This window comes from Calidris pugnax, unplaced genomic scaffold (genome assembly GCF_001431845.1).
Source record: "Calidris pugnax isolate Ruff unplaced genomic scaffold, ASM143184v1 scaffold28, whole genome shotgun sequence".
In the NCBI taxonomy this organism is placed as follows: Eukaryota; Metazoa; Chordata; class Aves; order Charadriiformes; family Scolopacidae; genus Calidris; species Calidris pugnax.
The window spans coordinates 2,239,638-2,261,126 of record NW_015090842.1 but is presented as its reverse complement, the minus strand read 5'-3'; the positions used below and the strand labels follow the sequence as shown (position 1 = coordinate 2,261,126).

Below are 21,489 nucleotides of genomic sequence, written 5' to 3'. Positions count from 1 at the left end.
CTGTAGCCATGTCAAGAGACAACTTGCTAAACTTCGAAACCATTTTAACTTTATCTGATTTCTCTTTCATCTCTCTTATTGCGTTGTAAAAAACATTTTTCTTATTCATAGAGAGTGCCACAAACACAGATTTCAGCTGACGCCTGATCTACATGACAGCTGCTGAAGCCACGGACAAGAAAACCCATATATCAAATGGAATGAAGCAGGATATAAAGGACAGCACCTTCCGCAGTAGGTGCATTGCTGAACGTCGCATCTGCAGAGCTGGTTAAGATATATTTCTGTGACTATTGTATTTTTCTCCCGTGGCAGTGGCAGACTGAGGGTACTTCTGCTTAGGCTTCAGCAGGTCTTTGTCTCCTAGAATGCTCGTGGCAGCAGGACTAAGGCAACTCCGAGGTGAGACTGCATGAAGTGGAATTTCCCACACTGAACTGGGTATTTTTATACATATATATATATCTATGTGAGACGTAAACATGGAGCTTCACCTGGTTCCATCCACCTCCAGGTGCAATTCCCCAGAGAGGACACATCCTCAGATGGCATAAACTGCCATCACACCTAACCCTCAGTTATTTCCACCTTTCCCCTCTCCTTCTCAGGCCTTGAGGAACAGCCATTCTCGCCCAGGCAGGCTCCCCCCAGATGGCCCGGCGGAGCTCAGACAGACGAGCTCTGGTGACATTTCCCACTGGCACCCTTTCAGCTGGTGCTTAATCAACAGCAAGATGTGCTGATGCTCGGAAACCTCAGAGTCCAAGCCCAGGTGCAGTTCAAGTGAGGTTTCCATGTGACAAGAATATCCTGCAAAGCTCCCAAAATCAGTTTGGGGTTCATGCAGTTTGCAGGCACTGGGTATAGAAAGGAAAATTTAAAAACTGTAGCCCATTCCCGTGCCCCCTACTCTACAGCACATACAATGGGAATGGGTCCATACAGGAATATGAATTTTTGAGCATATACATCATTTACCTCCGGGAATATGACAACCATCACTACGTTCCTTGCCCTTGCTACATGCCTCTCTCTATAAACCTTTCCCTCTTGACAGTTCCTTGCAAATTTTTAAACAGTATAGTCAATGGATGGGGAGAAATGGCAGGAAAATAGGGAAAGAAGAAAAGAAAGATGGAAGGCAGACAAAACAGTCCTGGTGGGAGGGGCTGGAGAGCAGAATGAGCTGGCATTTCCAAGGACTGCACAGCACATGCAGTAACTGTTGGGAAAAGCCAGAAAATCTAAAAACAGTGCCCAGTGTTACAGCTTCATAATCACTTTAACAGGCCCTTTTATTGGTGCATTCTGTGCAAAATGGGTCTCCCCTTCCCTTGGATTTTCTCTCTCTCTCAAGGTTACCTGGCTTTACATTTGTCCTCTGCACCTCTCTCAACCTACTGAGCATCATCTGACTAAGTATTAATCCTACAACTTTACTCATGTGAACTTACAGTATTCACTCCCATTTTTACACCTGCAGTTGCTGCCTCTACATCGACATAACGCTGTGTAGAGGCATTTTGGCACACACTGGATGTTAACAGTTACTATATAAACCAAAGTTTCATTCCAGTTTCATACAGAGATTGAAATATTCACAAATGTCAGATTTGTGTCTGCTCCTATACTTATGTAACTCCAATATGCAAGTCATCACACATGTAATACACCCACGCCCCTTTTCTTAGCATGGGCTAAAATGCAATTCAAATACGATACACTATGACGGTTTTTGAACTCTTAACATCAGATTAGGGGTTTAATTATGTATTAATTAAATTACTTCTATGAATGTTTCAGTAAAGGACTGAAACAGCTGCCTACACAACATCTCACTAAGACCATGACTATCAACATCTATCTGCATTTCTGTTACGAGGTTCTACAGAGATTTTCTTTGGTCAAAGGTAGATAAATCTTGTGCTACCTGAGTTTCTGTACATGCTAGAACATGGAATATATTTGTTTAGACTGTTGCATTATAAAATAGTATGACATGATACAAATAAATGTATATTCCTATGTTTTAGCCTGAATATCCTTACTTGGGCAGTGCAAGGGAAAAGGGAAGTATCTGATGGATGCCACATATAAAACTCAGTAATTGAATCATCTACATGATAGATCTTTTGCTACAGTAGCTCCGTGACACCCTATAGAGGACCTAAGTATCTAAACCAATAGATGCATTACAGTCCTCATTTAGATAGTATTTTTAGCTGCTATAAATGCTATCAAAATCCTCTACTCTTTCTCTATTTATTAAAGTACAATAATCTTCTATTAAAAAAATACCTTGTTAAGCACTTTTATTTTCATAAAGCGAAGGTTGGCCTTAGCAGGCAACAATCAATGATGGAGATTTTCATTTACATCATCTTAATTTCTTAATTGCTTTTTAGTCCCTAACTTAGTTTGGAAAACATTGATGGGAGAGGCTCTATATTGTAATTACCACTACACAAACCAAACGGTACCTTTCCATTCAGCCAAATACAGAGCAATAGCACACAACACTGTGGTTTTAGACCAAATTTCTCCTGAAAATAGGAAACATGGTTCAGTTTTCAATGCCTTCCCTTCCAACTTCTCACCTTTCAGCATGACATTTTATCCACTGATCTATTTTTATAAGGACACTTCTCCCTGAACAAATGTTCTATGGAACTCAAAGGCTTGTGTAATTGAATTAACAGGTTTATAGAAAATAAGTTATAGCCAAAATTGCAAAGGTGGGGGTGGGGGAAGAAGGAATATTTCAGCAAGATGCAGCCTATTATGTAAATTTGTCACCACATGCCATACATAATGAATAAACCTTGTGCTCTTAACACTTTGATTATAGACTATACAGACAATGCAAATTAAAATTCCTGCTGCTCTATAAACGCAATGAGAGGAAATTATGTAAATTTTAACACATTAGATTGATTTGGTTGAAATGAAACCTGTTCCACTTGATGTTTTAGGGGAAGAGCCACAATTACAATGATTGAGAAAGTGCAGTGTTAATGAAGTGTGTTATTGCTAATCAATTCCTCCTCCTTTGGTAATGGCACAGGCATGTGCACTCTCACTGCATCGCTCCCTGGCAAATGTAACCGTAACCACTCACACCACCACAGTGTTTCCATGGCTTAAATTAAGGCTTCCATAATCTTATGTACATGGTCCTGCTTAACAGCAGAGATTTCACAGGAAAACTACTGCAGACCTTCAGGAAGGGTGTGTCTTCTATCTATATATAGATATGTGTATATAAATATATATACATTACATATATATACACACACACAAAACTTTTTTGGCAATACTTCCTGGCTGACTATAATACTGCTGTCTTGAAACCTGCTGTAGATTAGGTGTGATACCAACCATGTAACTTCACCTTGAGATAAATAATTACCTTTCTACTGGCTGATCTCCTGGAAAACATGGAATGAGATTATCACACGGTAATAATTTCAACGTTTAGTTAATAGAACTGAAAAGAAAAGTCTTTCAAGCCTAAAGTTTTCTGTGCAAATTGAAGAAACTCAAAAATCAGACTCAGTGGTTTCAAAAGTTTGACACAAACAACATCTTCTTCCAATAACAGAGTTACCTGGGAATTATGGTGGGAACTTGGCACATCTTTACACCCGAGTATAGCTGATTTCAGCCCGTACCTCACTGGAAGGAGCCGCAGCACACACGGCTGATAGAGCTGTTGTACAGAGAGCTGATACGCGAAGCAGATCAGAGCTTCTTCACAGGAAGCAGAGGAGCATCTCTCCAAGCATCATGTCACCATTTTAAACAAAATACTTTGCAGAGCTCCTCACCAGCATGACAATGAATTGCAGAATACTGCACTGTTATCTTGTCTTAAATATTTACTGTGTTATATGAGATTATTAATTAGATTATCTATCATAATTTTGCATTCTATAAAAATTTCCATAGCATTTTTAAAGAAAAAATTTGTAGATATGCAGTATTAGAAATCTGTGGCACACATTATTTTGCAGGTAAATATGAGAAGGGGGGATAAACCAATTCATTTCATTTTCTTTCTGTTTATATAACTTTTACATTATTCTCAGAAATATTTGTCACCACATGTAGCAACTGCATTTGTTTCCCGTCTCTCCTGACTTGTCTCCCACTAATGTATTTCTGTTCCTGCTAAGAGAGAAGGAAGCTCTCTGCACAGAGACATCTCCCTGGCTTCAGCAGCAGTTTGACACACGGGATTGTTGCAGGTCGCGAACAGAACACGTACAGAACCAGGACAACACAGGCAATGAGAGAGCTTTTATGCAGGAATGACATAGCAGATAAGCACACAACACACACACTAAGACTGGCACTTACCATAAGAAATTCTAGTATATTATGTTTCGTCCATGAACATGGGAAAAAAAGGGGTTGGGCCCCCACTATGAAAGGAAATCTGAGAGCCCAAGAGAAGAAAACGCAAAAATAAAAGGGAAAGATACAAAGGAATTAATCTTTCCTCAAAATACAGTGATTATTTTCTGCAGGCTGAGCATCCCGTCTTGTATCAGTGCGCACATCTCTGCAACCTTTAGGGTTTTAAAAATGCCAGTCCATTTTTGCTTCGTTAACGCTGAACTAATGTGGCTGCCACGGATGGTGAGAAGCAGAGGGAGCGCTTGGGACTGGGCGCTCTTCCTTCCCACCATGGGCTTCTGCCACCACCCTACATTCATGGAGGAATCAGCTCCAGGACTCTCTCCTCCCCATTAGGGCACACAGTCTACGTCACACTGTGCTAATTAGAATCTCAAAGCATGACGTGGTCAAAGAGCCCCTTGGAGCTTGGCAAACACAAGATTTGCAAAACAAAACATGAAAAAATGCGGCAAATTGAGAAACAGGAAAAAAACATCAACTAAGAGAACTTACAGAAGATAGGAGCTAAGCATTTCAGTTGGCAAGATCTGGTACAGATGTTTAGTTATATAAAATAAACACAAAGAATCACAGCAGTAAATATCTCACCTCATAGGAACCAGCTTAATTTCCAGCTCACAAAGATCCTAGAAAAACGAATCTCTCCACACTAGGTTTTGCTTGAATTCTTTGACTTCAGACTGCTTTGTTTATAGGAAAAAGCTCTCTTTGATGTTGGAATATTAGAAGGAGTGAAACAATAAATTTCCCATATTCTAATATCCAGACATCCTGAGCTTGTTCAAGGACCCCTTGATTCATGAAGGCAAATAATTAAATTACCTGAAGCTTTGATCAAGGAGTTGCTGCAGTCCCTTTTTGATGTAGAATGTGGCTGTTTGAAGCTCCAGGCAGACAACTAGCCCATATGTTTTTAACCCTTTTGCCACTAGGAGTGGATTTTATGCAATGCTCTACCATTGCAAAGTGAGCACCCACAATATCATTTGGGGATGCTGCTCCAAAAAGAGCAGGTCCGGCAGGATCCTTGTACCCCAGACCTGATGGGATGCTTATTGAGAGGCTGAAACTCCCCCTCCCTAAACAAGCCAAAATTCCTTTTCCAGTCAAGTTAACTTGCCTTGATATCATGCTTTGGAAGCGGGTCTTTAGATGGCATGTCATAGAGACACACGAAAATACTTATGAGAAGCCTTTGCAATACATGAGTTTTCGCTTTCCATGCTTTCCAACTATTTCCCCCAGAAGACACCTCAGTGGGCACATGCTCCTCTAGTCAGGTGAAAGAATGCTCTCAAAATAGCAAAAACGGTAGAGAGTTTCAAGCTTTTCATTCTTCCCTCTCCTCAAACACAAGCACCTGGATGAAGTCATCTCTGCCACTAACGAGTCAAAGTCCTGGCCACGCTGCCTGCGAAACGCAACGGGCACTAGACGTCCAACCAGACCCCGTCCTCTCAGCTGATTTGCAATTCTGAATATAATTACTGAAAGAATTCCTCTCCATAAATGAGGAATTATGCTCCTCTTCATTCATTCTGGGATTCTTTAGGGACATGAGAAGGTTACTAAAAGGGCATAATTAGAAGACATAATTAATGTATAGGGATCTTTTATTCAGTTCCCTGTACAGCTTCAACAACTTAGCCATATATGTAGATATATATAATATCCCCCTAATTTTAGCAACAGTTCCATGGATTATGGAAATGACCTCACCAGGCTACTGAGGAGGAGGAAAACCAGTTTTTCAACAGGACTTTTTCTAGTATCATTCATGGTAGAAAGGCATCTGTCCTTCAAGGCACAGCTGCAGAAAGGATTCATGTCACTCAGAGTGACATCTCAATTCATGAGGATCCAGGCTTAAGAAAGCATAATGAATATGCCTGGCTTACTATAGATAACAGCCAAATTTTTGGGGGGGCATGAGGATGTAGATAGAAATTAGTGTCCATACATTTAAAGCACTCAATACATTATTAAAAATGTGGTGTGTTTCTAATTGGTTGGAAAATAAAACATGGTGTCTTTTAGAAAACTCAGCGAGGAAATGCGCATAATCAGCTGGTGAGAATGAGGAAGGAAGTCAATGTGAATACAATTTTATGTTTTTTCCATTAAGTCACAGGAGCTGCATAGATAACTAACACGTGAAACAGGAAACCATCATATCTGAGTGACTCAAAATGCTCCGTGTAACTTTACTGAGGCACATGAAAAGGAGGAGCTGCTGATCTCAAATTCAAGAAGCAATTAGCATTCATTAACTCAAAGGAAGAAACTGCCCAAGGCATTCATGGGTTAAATATAGTCTATTCTTTAAGCACATGGAAACAGTTAAAACACAAGCTTTTCTGCAGTTTGTTTTGAATGATTTCATTTCTAGTAAAAATGGATTTAATCTCCAGATGGGGTATACCTCTAGGCAAAAAACATTCTTCTTCTCTCCTCCAGTAGACAAAATGATTTAATACCAACAGAAAAGTCTTTTGTACACATTATTAATATAATTTTCATTACTTTCTTCTCTTTGTAAATTTTTTGCAAAATATAAATAAAAGAGTCTCATTTTTGGTCGCTCTCACAATATGTGCAGCTTCCAAGAAATAACTTGCTAGTCATTCATTTTTGAAGGGAAATCTCATACAGGCTAAGTCGTTCCACAGACTGTATTTGGCCACAGTCAGAATCAGGACAGAAGAGCTATGAGAAGAAACCAGAGATCTGTACCCAGTTCATCAGTAATGGGATACATGTAGACAATCTGGTCCAAGTCTGCTGTGAGGATGGCCTACAGAACCTCACAAGGCAGTAATTACAGCCAGCACGCTTTCCGACCTCTAGCTCACCCTGAAAAAAAGCTGAGGTCATGAAAACGAGCAACTGTCAAATCTTGGTGAGTATCAGAGCTGGCACTTTCTCTATAAACTCGGTTGTTTCGGCCAAACTCATTTCTTGTTCAGTTGGATTGGATAATTAAACAAATATTAGTGCAATTTCTTACATATGATGGTGTTCCTCGTGCTAGCAGGACTAAAAGCTGGCTTAGCCCTGAAACGCACACCTCCATACAAACTCTCTTTAAAAACATGAGTTAATGTAATTACCAAAACTACTTAAAATTTCCATATCAAGGATACTGTTCAATAAGATCAATGTCAACTGAGTAACTCCACAGACTCCAATACAGTTTCTCTGTTTTACATCAGGTTGAACCAGCCAGAATTTTAACCAGTAGAGCGTAAACGTCAGATAAATAGTTTAAACTTGTCTACTACATTTAAGAAGTCATTAAGTGACTGGTCTAGTGGGAGGTGTCCCTGCCCAAGGTGATCGTTAAGGTCCCTTCCAAGCCAAACCATTCTATGATTCTATGAAAAAAGATGGCTAACAACAGTAGCAAAATTCCAAGCATATATTAAATAGGGTGGGCATGTCCCGGGCCTCCTAAATACACATATGACATCTGTGTGTTGTATATAAACAGTCTAGTGAGGCAGTGTGGCTGCTTTCCATTTCCCTCTTCATGAGGTTGCTTATTTCTCAGATCACACTAATGTCACCTTATTTAACTAGGAATTTTTTTTATTACGAAGTCAATGTACATGAAGTCATTGAACGTACTAACAATTAGTTTTTATGATATCTAAGTGCTGCCAGCAGTCTGACATACACCTAGCCAAACACAAACCAGGACACAAAGCAAGTAAAACTTCTACTTATGGATCAAAAACAGGACATTGGTAACTACAAGGCTGTAAGGAGGGGTATGATTGCACGGCAGCCCGGGGATGGGAAGCCCTTGTTTAATTCAGGTAGAAACAACAGCTAAAGGAGAAGGCAAGTGTTGGGTCAGCCAGACCCAGAGAAGAACATCTCCCCATTTGAGGACAAGTGGCGATGGTTGAGTAAAGCAGAAACATGAAAATAAACAGGAAGGCCAGAAGAGTCCACGATACCTGATAAAACGGAGGTCACAGCAGAGCAAAGTTTTCATCAAAACACGGGAAACTTTGAAGGTGAAAAGTTCACTGAATTTTGTGCTGTAGAGGGGGAGCAGAGCTAATAAAGCGAGGCCCAAGAAAGTATCATCCAAACATAAGCAAGTTCAATGAACTCAAGATGATAATGCAGAAACCTGAGAATCAAGAACTATGAGCTGAGGAGCTGAGGCCCTGTCTTATCAAGGCTGTATAGACAGTAACCCTAAATATTGTATGTTTTATTTCAGCCCAGATCATGCAGAGAGCCCAGTTAGCTCTGAAGTCTCCAAATCAACTTACTTTGTACAGACCAGTGGACCATGAACTGCAGTATGGGACCAGGAACCACTGAGGAAGGGATCATCTTAAACGAGCTTTGCTACGAGGGTATAACCAAAGAAAACCACACACCAGAGATCTCAAAGAGGATTCTCAAGTTTAGAACCTGAAGCACAACTGCATACTCATAGTTTATAAAAACCTTTCTTTTTTCCATATAAACAGTGCAACATTCACAATTTTCAGAACAGAAAGAGCTATGATGACCATCCTAAGTCTGGCCTACAGTCACTTGTGCGTCTACCTAATCAGCCCTTTTGTATGTAAATGATAAATTGTTTGTATGTAAATGCCAATGCCTGCTAAGTTTTCTTCTTGCTTTAGAAGAAGAAATGCTATGTAAATTGCCACCGTGCTAAAAAGAATTGAAATGCATACTAATCAGCCGTATTCTCTGAGCGATACCAGCTATAACTGGAACGGTAACAAATAAAAAGGCAACAATCAGTGGTGGACAAAGTTTTCTATTTGAATCAGAGCCCCCAAGTAAAAATTTTATTCAACTGCTTTTCAAAATTCTGGAACTTCTTATATCTGGAGAAATTGGGTTTGGAACTGAATGAACAGTAACTTTCACTAATGTGGTATATTGAAGATCCTCACCGTAATTTCAATTGCAAGAAAAATATGCTGAAAGAGAATGGAAAGGAGACGTTATCCTAAAAAATATCTCTCCACTGTGTGCATTGGATAAATGTTTCAGTGATTCTTCAGTTACACGGGTGTGGTAATCTCTGTGGTTAAATAATGATGGTTACATGCAGCATGGAGCTGGAGGGTTTGATCACCACACTGTACACACTGAATTAACCTGGCAGCACTCAACTGTTTTAATCTTGGTCATTCCTCAGAAAAAGCTCTGCCCTGACCAGAAAGTCCCCTGGGATGAAGAAACGTGCTAAAATCTTGTCTTGAATGGTGATCTAGAAGGAACCGAGTGATACTTAGAAATACCAAACTGTGGTCAAGTCTGCTGAAAGGTAGGATTGACTGCTGGAACCACTGTTCTGAAACGGACAAGATTTAATCTTAACATTTCAAGTGTGTTTCCTACTGCTAATGAGACAAGATTTTTTTTATTTTGTTAAGTGCTAGTCAAAGTCCTGTATTGACCTCAGGATCTCTCTCAGTTAAAATGAAATTATTATTTCCAAAAATTAGGTATAAACTTGTTGACTGTCAATTTTTCTCAAACAATTTAAAGGTTGCATTTTTAACCTGTTGCTTCAATTACGATTTCACAGTAACACACAAAAATTAATGTTAAGTATATGACTGAAAATATACATAAATATGCATAAAGTGAACATAAGATGTAGACAGGTAGAGTTATGTGACTCCAAAAAGATCTAAGAATCCTTGTCTGGGGCTGGTATAGTTACAGGTATTCTGTTCCGATAATGAAAATACATTTATTTTTGGCTCAAATACCAGTCAACTTTGCACAAACTCTATTTCTTTTGTTTGCCTTACAATGTCTATGTACAAAAAAATAATAAAAAATTGGTTGATAAAAGCTGAAAGGAGTAACGCAGTTATTCATTCAGCAGCCAAGATCTCTGAGATAATTACTTTAAATCAAGAAGGGACAGACCATTTAAATTTATGACTTAATGCAGCCACATGCATGTATTAATAAAACAGTTAGCATTAATGGAAATAGGGTTTAGTCTCCTGATTCAAATAGAGCTATCATTTCTGGTTTATACTGAACTAATGACTTGTCCTTGGCAGAATGATATGTATGCATGTATTTAACTATTTAACTTAACCACTGAGACCAATTAATATGTTTCTGAAGTTTTATTTTATTTAAAAATATATATCAGCAGCCTCACTGGGATAAAAATTATGTTGAACCAGAGTTTCTATGGCACCAGTTTAACCTTAAATGTAATACTCTCACATGGAATATCTGATGATGGCACTATATAAAAGGAAGAGAACCAAAGGAGCAGCTCTTCAAGGGGAGTCACATCAAGCCAAGAAACTTTTTCACTTACCAAGCTCGGGTAGCCTCTGTGATTAGGAAACCTGCACTAATTGGACCATACAAAGACAAGGGAGCTAAACACTCAGTGCTGTGAAGCTCACGATCTCGGAAATGCTGTGAATTGTGTTTTAAAGGGTTATTGAATATAATTCCTTCCGCTCATCACACCAGCCTTTGCCTCTGTGGGCCTGTGTCTCCACAGTGTTGTTGGGAGTTCACTGGAGCAGTGTCAGATCCTACCAACACAATTAAATGAAAGCTTAAGTGTAATTACTGTCTAGATGGGTACTTCCTACAGCTTACATACATGTATCAAAGTTCTGTTCAATTTTGTCTGTTCTATATTCTTTATGATCCACAATTGCATTTTTATGTTAGTTCATCTATGATGTAGCTGCAGACTACCTGTTGATGAACTATTAAATCTTCATTATAATAATGAATTATATTTGGAAACCTATCGCTGCATTGTTCACCAATCAGTCTGGAAAATCCTGGCTCCTCTTTTACATTCAGTTACTTGGTCCTTTTCTTCTAATCCATTTACATTGATTTCTACTACTCCAACTCTGCCTGCCATTGCATTACAATTAAGAATTCTGATGAACTCTTGCTGATTCAGAAGGGAGAGGGCTCTTACTCATTGCCAAACTTCGGAGAAAAAAACCAACACAAAACACCCTTAGAATTTGCTTGAGCCAGCACTTTAAAATTGAAGAGCTAAATTATGGCTCATGGAGCCAAGAGAGCTCAGTGGGACTGGGATGCCTGAAAGCCACCGCACCACCCAAGCAGTTATGGAAGGAGGCCTTATGCCTTTTGTCAGGCAAAATTAACCAGAATGTCACCTTCCCCAAGGGCACCGCTCAGCAGCCGGACTGGCTGCTCCAGATATTTGTCTCTCAACTCCTGCTGGCTTCTGCAAGGCACTGCTAATGTCCCAGCCATGCGTGATGTTCTCTGGAGGGCCCTGAACATGACTGGCAGCTCTAACTTTTCCACCCACCTTGAGCCCATCAAAGAGCTTAAGGGACATTGTTCCCTGCCCTGGAGCACAGAGGATGGGCAGTTAACGGGTCTTGGGCTACTCTTTGTGACACCTTGTCCTCAGCAAAGCAGTGCTCATTTTCTTGGTGCTCTCTCACCGAGAGCTGTCACTCTAAGATAATTCTTAATTAATATCCTAAATCCAGCAGTTGACAGAAAGCTGTACAACTATTATGACATTGTATTGCCCATTTTTGGCATCAAAGTTGTAGATGATTTCTATTAGACACATTACCTTCTCTGGCTGCGATTCTGCCCAAGTGAATATAACACAACACTATAGAATTCTGCAATCTGTTACTCACAGTATGTATTTCTTATACACAGGAATGTGATTGGTCTGTGAGTCCAATCAAAGATCCGTGCAGCCCAGCAGCCTGCAATACCCCAAAGTGGATGTCTAGGGAGGAACACCAGAACAGGGCAGGTGGAAACGAGACTCCTTCCAAACCTGCAACCATTTAAAATCTGTACTCTCACCTATGCCCTTTGCAATGTATTTGCAATGATGGGTTGTAACAATTTTTTTATATATTCCAAGGTGCTACAGGGATAAACAGAAACTATTTGGACCAACCTACTTTTCTCAGTTCTTGGGTTGTAAGCTCCACTGACCTAGATGTCTATGGGTAAAATTAGACCAATTTGGCTCGGTATGCCTTTTTTATTCTATTAAGGATGTCTTTATATAATCTCTCAAGCACATCAATATTTTTGAAAGAAATATTTTTTGTTTCGCCACATCAGTTGTTTGGTTTTTTTTCCTCTCTTTAAACCCTTTCACTTGGCATAGCAGGAACTGACACCGCCTTTGAGAAAGGAAGAAAGAGATCGCCAAACCCCTCACAAATCACTGCCGCTGAGTGAGACTGAGCTGCTTATTTTACACCTAGGCTCCAGCTGTGCCACTCTCCAGACAGCCTGAACTTACACGATTCCAAAAACTTGGCAGCGGATGCCAAGGTGGGTCACGCGAGGCGGAAAGTAAGGGGATCCGCTGCCCGGGAAGATGTTAATCCCGACAAACCGCCCGCGCATTAGCCCGGACCGCAGCGAGATCGAATCCCTCTCCCCCGGGAGGGACGGCGACGCCGGCGGGAACAAAACGGCTTTTCATCGCGCCTCAGCAGCGGCCGGGCCGCCGCACCGAAGAGCATCACTGCCCTCTAGTGACCGGCCGGCCCAACGCCGCTCCCCACCGGCACCGGCACCAGCCACCGCCACCGGCACCAACCACCGGCATCGGCACCGGCATCAACCACCGGCACCGGCATCAGCCAACCGGCCCCGGGATGAGCCGTCCATCCAGTCCCAGGATGAGCCAGCCAGCCAGCCCCGGGCTAAGCCACCGGCACCGGGACAAGCTACTGGCACCGGGATGGGCCAGCCATACAGCCCCGGGATGAACCACCGGCACCGGGACGAGCCATCCAGCCTTGGGCTGAGCCACCGGCACCGAGCTGAGCCACCCAGCCAGCCCTGGGCTGAGCCACCCACCCCTGGGGCTCAGCCACCCACCCCTGGGGCTGAGCCAGCCAGCCAGCCCGGGCTGAACCACCCATTGAGCCCCGGGCTGAGCCATCCCGCTGGCCCCCGGCTACCAAGAGCCGGCAGCAGCAGCCCCATGGCCACAAGCCGAGCCCCACCACCTCCACCCGACCTGTTGAGTGAGGGGGAAGGAAAGGCAAGGCTCAGCAGCAGGAGGCTTTCACAAATCCCAGCTCCTGGAGTCACATCTCTCCTCTGGGAGCATCGCCTGCAAATGTGCTACCCTTCGGTGATATTTAAATGACTTTAAAGTCCTTACTTACACAGGAAAAGGAAATGAATGGGTTTAATAATTCGGCATAGGCGGCTCGCACTTAAATGAATCAATAATTTCACAGTCTAAGAGCATCCTAGTCTCCAGTATCAAAACCCAAACACAGGACTACCTCTTCTCCTAAAATAGTATACACGAGTTTTAGTATATTACTATATAAGGGTTTAAGTATATAACTTCTGTGCTCCTTAAGCAATAAAGTAATATATATATATACACACATACAACAGAAAATGAGAATACTGAAGCGTAAAGTAAGTCTTCCTAATTCATATGGTCAAAGTGCCTGATCCAAACAACATTTAAATCAATGGCCATCTTTCCATCTATTTCCCTAAGCTTTGGGTTGGCCCCAACAAGGGGACAATGAAAACTGAAGTGTCATATATTAAAAAAAAAAAAAAAAATAGATTGACTTGTCATGCAGTTTGGTCATTAGCCATTGGTGTGATTAAGACAGGTCTTTATGAGTTGTAAGTCAGAGAAGTAAAAAAATTTCCACTTAGCCTTTTACGAACTGATTTACAGTAGGTGAAGATCTGGTTCAGCACATGAAATTGCAAACTGTCAGGTATAGTTCTCATGTATTCTTATACCTTCACTCTTTCTTGGAACATGCACTCTCAGTATTTGCATATGCACAGTCATGATTTATCTAATGATAGTTCAAAGTGTCATATATAAAAAAAAAAAAAAAGAAATGAGGATAGCATAGAAAATTCTACACATTTGAGCTTTAAATGCTAGTAGAAAATCTCAGACACAAAAAAAGTCTAGAAAGTACGTTGCTAAACTGTTTCAAATTAATTGATTCCAGATGAGACCTCTGTTTCTCACACACAAGTTATTTCGCTAAACATCCAGCTCACAAAATGGATTCAAAACTGGTTTAGGGGGTCCACCGAAGAGAGGAGACAGCAGTTTTAAGTTTGAAATTACTTTAAATTTCTAAGACTTCTGAGCTATAGAAGTAACTTCTATTGTGGAAATCTCAGCAATAAAACATTTGTTTCTCAAGTTGTGCTTTGTTTCGTTACAGCATTTGCAGAAAGCAAAAAATGTTAGTCTCAGTCTGCTGGAACTCTGAACTTCACATATGCTTCTTCCACTAAATTAAATTAAATATGTCAAATGTTGTCAGAATAGCATATTAATTGAAGCTGAAATCACGTGATCTATTTTAAAGCATTTTATCAGATAAATCACAGAAATCACACTGATCTTTGTAGTTTCCCCATATTGTTATGCAAAAGAAAAATTAATTTAGCTGTCCTGTCTCTCCAGCAACCATTTCCATCCATATTTCCTTGTGAAACTGCTGACGATAAATTGCAGTGACTTATCTCATCTCTTGCTACACCCTATTATGGCAGCATTTCTGGTAATGAAGTAATCTAGTTCCTAGTGATTTTTTTTTTGGACAGGCAACACTTAAAATTTTAGCAAAGTTAAAGCTGATGGAGACAAGTCTATAAATAGCATTCTCTGGCCATGCTCATTCTTTGATGCTCTACTGCAAGGCTGAGGTGAAAAAAAATAAATAAAAGAGTCCTATTTCAGGGCCTAAGAACAAGAGCCTGCAGAAGAAAGATGTCTTTGAGGTAATTTTCCTAAAGAATTTCCAGTTCTTTTATTGAAGATCTTGTTCCTAGTTCTGTAACTTTATTTTGTTCTTCTTCTGCAAGAGGAAGGAGAACAGCTTTAGAAGTGCAGCCCTTCACTTCTGTTTTCTAGAGCGCAGTAGACTAAGAAATCAGCCAGAAGAATGTTTTGTGTGTGAAGGTATGAAGCTCAAACCTTCTGCTCTCAGCCCCGCTCCTGTTCTCACTGCCCATCTCCCAGCAACATGGATTGTGCCGCTCGGCTACAAAAACGCTGCTCATAAGCAAACATCTGCAATTCCACTTCCATAGACTCCTATATATCTCTCCATAGGAAATCATCCAGAGCACTGAGTACAGCCATCGATTTGTGTTCCAAATCTCGGTGGACCGACCTGACTGAGGCAGATGTCAGACTAATTATTGCAGAACTTCTACACTGAAAGCAAATTTATTTATTGGCATACGTTAAGCAGTGTAGAAAAAGAGAACAAAGTATTTACCTGGAGAAATCACACAGACTTTGGAAGCACTGGAAAAAGCATAGGAGCAAGGGAGGGGGAAAAGAGATGAACATTCAGTAACGTCTGAGCGCGTGCCTCCCTGCTTCTCAATTTGTTAGTGCTTTTCTCATTCAACAGTTTCATTAATAAATAATTAAAAATATTTAATTTCTTAATAAAGGGGTGCAGAGTCTGTGAAATTCTTACCATATCACCATCACAAAATCAACAGGAAGAAAGTCTTTCCCAGGGAGTTACTAGTAATTGGAACGTGAAAAAGAAACGAGCATTCTCCTTATAAAGGGCCAATTTCTGAATTAGTGACCTCATTTGCTAAAGAGGTTCCTTTGTCACAGATATCTTGGTAGGTAAATACTGTGTTACACAGCCGCACTGTCCTTTGCAGCAACGGTACAAAGAAGATCCCCTAGCACATACTGGTTCTCTCCTCACCAAATGAATATTTAAAAGAGTAGACAATAAAGGGGGACTTCTATAGAAGGTAAAGGCATTTGTATCATGATGTCAGACTGCTATATGTGCTCCCAAAGGACTGCACAGGAAGCACTTTTATTCTAAAAGTTAATGGTATTTATGGGGACCTGCAGCCTGATCTATTTTACCCTTCTTAGGGATGTGCTTATGCACGTATCACCCAAGAGTCTAACGCTTTTTGGACTAGCCCGTATTAGAGACAGATACCATTTTGGTACCTTGTGAATAGTAATGCATTTGAAAGCCAGCAAGAAAAATAAATTAAAAAAAAAAAAAAGATACAAATCAAAGTCTTCCCCTTTTTTATTCTGGATAGAGTATCCGTCATTTCATGCACTCCTAATTTCTGCATATCCATTTCATGCCTGGGAGCTACAGCGCAAGTAAAAGATTTTCAGTTCGGGGCTTTCGCTATCTGCTTATCCGGAGGAACATCTTACAACGGCCAAACGCTCGCCCTCCCCCTCCCCGCGCGGGGGCTGCAGGAAAAAAATAATAAAATAAAATAAAAAAATACCGTTTGCCACAGTTTTTCCTCTCTCCCTTCGGAGAGAATCTCTCGCCCCTTCTTCGGGGAGCCCTTCGGGGAGCCGCCGGTCCCCTCGGCGCGGGGGCTGCGGCAGAGCCCGCTCCTCGCCCGGCAGCAGCCCCGCTGGCCCGGCAGCCCGCTCCTGACACCTGGCTGTCCCCAGCCCCGCCGTTGCTGTCAAGTTTCTGGCGCACACACACGTATCCTCCGGCTCCGGGAGACCACCATTCCCCCCGCTTCCCCGGCTCCTTCCCTCTCCCCTCCGCCGAGCCGCCTCCTCACCCAGCGGCAGCGCACCCCGCTCGCCCCGCTCGCCCCCCCGGGCAACTCCGGCCCCGCCGCTTACCTGCGGGTCCAGCGGGGCTGGCTGCTTCCCGTGGCCACCTCCGGAGGAGGGAGAGGAGGCAAGTCCCATTCACAAGTAGACGCTGAGCAGACACGGCAGCATCTTCCAGCCTATTACACTCCACTGGCGGCGGCGGCTGAATGAGGCTCCGAGCTAGTGGCAGGAATTAGAAAGAGGGAGGGAGGGGAAAGGGGAGAGGAAAGGGGAGAGGGAGGGAGAGGGAGCAAGGGGGAGTGAAGCAAGATTAGAGGAAGGGAAAAGCTGGAGGCTGTTGCTTCTTCTCTATTTTCTCCTCCCTTCCCCCCAGCCCGGAGGAGAGCAGACCCCGCAGCCGGCGGGGGGCCGCGTCCTGCCTGCCCTCTGATGCCTTGCGGGGGCTGGAAGGGCAAAGCGAGGGGGCGAGGAGCCCAGGGTACCCTCTGCCCCCAGCCCGGCCAGCCCTGGGGACAGGGAGGGTGCCCTGTCCCCACCCCACGGGTGGGCTCTGCCCCCCCCACAGCCCCACACGCACCTCTGTGAGCGGGACCGGGACACCCATCCCTGTTGCCTGTCCCTTGCCTGTCGCCACCCCCCTGCAGGCAGCCCAGGACCACCCCACGGAGGCGGCGGTGACACCACGGGTGGGCTGGAACCCACGCCAGACGGGGCCAGCAGTGGCCCCCGCCGCTGGAGGTCTCCTGCTCGGGGGGCTACCCCTGCCCCGCAGCGCGGAGAGAGGAACCGCCTGCGCTGGACACACAGCAGGAGCGTTTTATACCCAACCCAGTCATGTTTCCTGTCATGAGCAGACATTTGTCTAGGAAAGAAAAAAAAAAAAAAAAAGAAAAATAGAAAAAGTTCCCCAAGCATTTGTGGATGTGGAAAATCTCAGTCTGCTGCAGCTCAGAGGCCGAGGCCAGGCCCCTCTGCCCAGGCCCATGGCGGCCGTGGGGTGACCCTTTGCTTCTCAAACACACACCTGGCCCCAGGGCCACCACTCTCCCTCTCTCTGTTCTCACTACCTCAGGTGAAAACCCCAGGTGGGGCTGAGCTCTACAAGCCCAGGGAGAAGCTCCCTGAGTCAACGTACCCACCCGAGGCCAGAGGCTGGACGCCATGCCCACACAGACACACACGGGCCTGCGAGTCCCCTCTCACCCCTCAGCTTTCTTCACGGTTACCACGACCCGTGTGCCCCGAGGTGGCTGCCAGCACCGTCGGTGCCATCTGGGTAGCTGTGGAGCAGCGCAGAGCAGAGCAAGGAAGGATGGAACGTTCAGCCCCTCAAGAATTAGGGATTGCATTCGCTGCTGGAAGTAACGAGGTGCCTCTTTGTGAGGAGAATGTGCCCATCCTCGGGCAACCCAGCCGAGCCTCCATCCCCCTGCGCCACAAGGCAGCACTCACGCTGCTCTGCCACCACGCCACTAGGCCCCGAAGAACAAGGCTTTTATATTCTGTGGTTAATTAGCTCTGCCAATAACTCCAGGCAAAGAAAGAAAGAAGGAAAGAACGAAAGGAAAAAAAAAAAAAATTGGCACAAAAGCTGCCCCTGTACAAACAAAGCATTTGGAAGGAGGAAAGCTGATAAACAATGCATCCTAAGGAGGCCGGGGGACACTGAACTTCCCAGAGCGGTGGAGCAGCAAGTCCTGCCTGATGTCCTGCCCCAGGGAAAGAGCAGGAGCCTCCTGGCTCCACAGCCTTGGAGAATTAAGGCTAGAATTTGCTTAAAAGAGACGTTGAGAGTTCACAATGGGGTTCACAAACTCCCCGTGTGTACCATGGGATGGAAGGGTGAACGGGTGAGGTGGCCCACACCCGCACCCAGGGCCACCCCCTGGGCACAGCTGGCTGAGCAAGGAGGGGAAACTCAGAGCCTTGGGACAGGCAAGAGAAACTAGTGAAGAAACCCAGAAATGCCCTGGGCTGAGCTGAAAGTGTGAGGAAACAGGCAGCTAATTAATTGGTACTGAAGTAGCAAGGACTTTGTTTTGTTGGGACCAGGGCTGTGGTGCTAAGAAAGCTACTTTGGGGAGTGGTTTTTGATAGACAACTCAAGGAGTAATAAACAGCCATTGAGAAATAAAACATGTAAAGGATCACTCGAGCAATGTTTTTGGGGAGGCGCAGCTGAGCAAGGAGGGTGATGCACGTTAATTTGGAACGGTTTTGTCAAGAAATCGGTTTTGGACAGAAAATATGAGAAAAAGGGAAATATGTCTCAAAACAGTTCCATACAGTCCCAGTCCAAACTTACTGCCTTTAATGGACACCATCAGTCTCCCGTGATGACAGTATGAGAATTACCATTTGTTTTCTTTATGGATACACGGTAATGAGTGCTACTTAGTGCAGCTCTGCCAAAATTCCCACTAAGCTGAAGCCCAGAGCTGGGCAGTTGGCTGAGGATTTTTTCCCTTTTTCCCTTCTCTTACTGGCTTTAGCAGCACAGTGGAGGGGATGACTTTTGCAATTCCCTTTTTCAAACTGCTGAGATCAGATTTTTTTGAATATAAAGGAAATGTGAAAGCAATTTCAATCTAATTAAGCACATACAATAGGTACCCATAATATTCTCTACTCAAAGAGCATATTGATCTATAATGAAAGGTTTCATTAATTCCATTCAAGGAGGCACGTTAACAAATGGGTGTAGTAACATCTGATCTGGTGAGTGGCTTGTTTCCTCCCTTCCTTCTGCATTGAAATCTCGGTGTAAATTAATCAGATTCTGCTATTATTTTTTCTCATTTGTTCATCTTCCTATAGGATCTATAGATAGACAGTCCCTATCTGCAAACAAAATTAAAGCAAAACTCCTGTTGAAATCCATACGTTTGCACCTCTGGCTAAGTCCCAAGTCTGATTACATTAATAACCACTGTGGAATTAATTTCACCTACCATAAGCCATTTTAAAATTGAGTATTTAACAGGCTATCTATAGCAAAAGTTCATTTAGGGTCCATGAAAAGAAGTCCCTCTAACTGGGACAGGCCACTAGCTCCACTAGCTGGCCATGGCTATCTATGTACCAAAGGGTTCTTAACAGCTTGCTCAGGCTGAAAACCTACCTACAACAAGTGACAAATCAGAGAGGAGTCCTACTTTTTATGTTAGATACAGAAAATGAGAAGTGGTCAAACCAAAATCAGAATGTGATGCTGATAAATGATGACATTTGTAATATTCCCTTTAGCCATAGAATTCATAGAATCATAGACTTGTCCAGGTTGGATCATCCAGTCCAACCATCAACCTAGCTCTGATAAAAACCATCACTAAACCATGTCTCTAAGCACCATGTCTACCCATCTTTTAAATACCTCCATTCAGGCAGTTCCAAACTAACCTGCCATCATTTAGGGAGGACTATTGCAGCGAGTCCTTGCACAAGAAAGGATGGTGGGTCACACAGCAGAGAAGGGTGCAGGGAGGAAGGGCATCCCAGAACACCTGCAGAATGGCTCCACTGAATCCCACCCACCAGCATTCACAGCGTGTTAAAAGGGAGTAATTAATGAAACCTTACTATTCCTACCTTCCGACCATACACAAAGTCAAGGAAAAGAGGACACACCACTGCAAATTTCCACTGTTGCAGACTATTTCTGCTGGTTGGTGACTCCTCATCCATGCAGACTTACACTAGACGGTCACTTTACGAGTGGCGCGTTGAAGCCAACGTAAATTCAATGTGGTCAGTATCAGATTAACTGGTGGGAAACCTTTCTAAATAGAGTTGCCACACCTCTTTTCACAAAATGTTAGATGTAAACCAAAAAAGCAAGGCCCTCAATGTCCTGCTGCCATGGAAGTCATGGCGGAGCAGCGGGGGAGTACAGCGAGGGCTGGGGTTCGCACTTACAGCTGCTCGAAACCTGGTGTCAGAATGAAATCAGCGTCAGACATAAATAAAGGAAGTTTATACATATTTTAAACAGTATTTGTTTTTGCATATCCGTATATTTAGGTTAAGAACATCTGTGATAACAAATCTGCGAAAACTAAAAAAAGGTTTCTGTATCTACTGTGGGCTTGCAGAATGAAGTTTGTTAAAATTCTGCTCATTGCTTGGCAAGTTAACCCATTTATCATTTGAAAATAAGCTGGCTGATTTGTTTTCCAAGCATCTGAAGGGGTACATGCACTTCTGCTAATTGAATCATTCTTCTAGGAAACAATGCAGCGGAGTTCATGAAATAAGCATAAGCAGGTATATTAGAAGTTTAAGCTGGACCTGTCTATTAGGGCACATGAAAAAGCTTGAACTGTGAACTTTGGAAACTGAACTCCAAAAAGCCTTTCATAATTCAAAAGAATTTATCAATGTCCCATTTACTCCATAGCTTGAGCACATCTAAGCAGTATGTACGAAAGAAGAAACTGCTTCCCATCTTTTGACCCTGTTTCTCCTCCAGGCCC

At 42.9% G+C, this 21,489-nt stretch overlaps 1 protein-coding gene across 1 annotated transcript in view; it reads right to left on the bottom strand.

The window, feature by feature from the left end:
- The window catches only part of CDH11 (cadherin 11, type 2, OB-cadherin (osteoblast)), an 80,141-nt gene extending 62,415 nt beyond the window's left edge, over positions 1-17,726 (bottom strand). The window contains exons 1-2 of the mRNA XM_014942404.1: positions 17,595-17,726; positions 17,084-17,236 (exon numbers count right to left, since the gene is read on the bottom strand). The gene's annotated coding sequence lies outside the window, so the exon portion shown is untranslated. The remainder of the gene's footprint in view (positions 1-17,083; positions 17,237-17,594) is intronic.
- Positions 17,727-21,489: the final 3,763 nt, after the last annotated feature.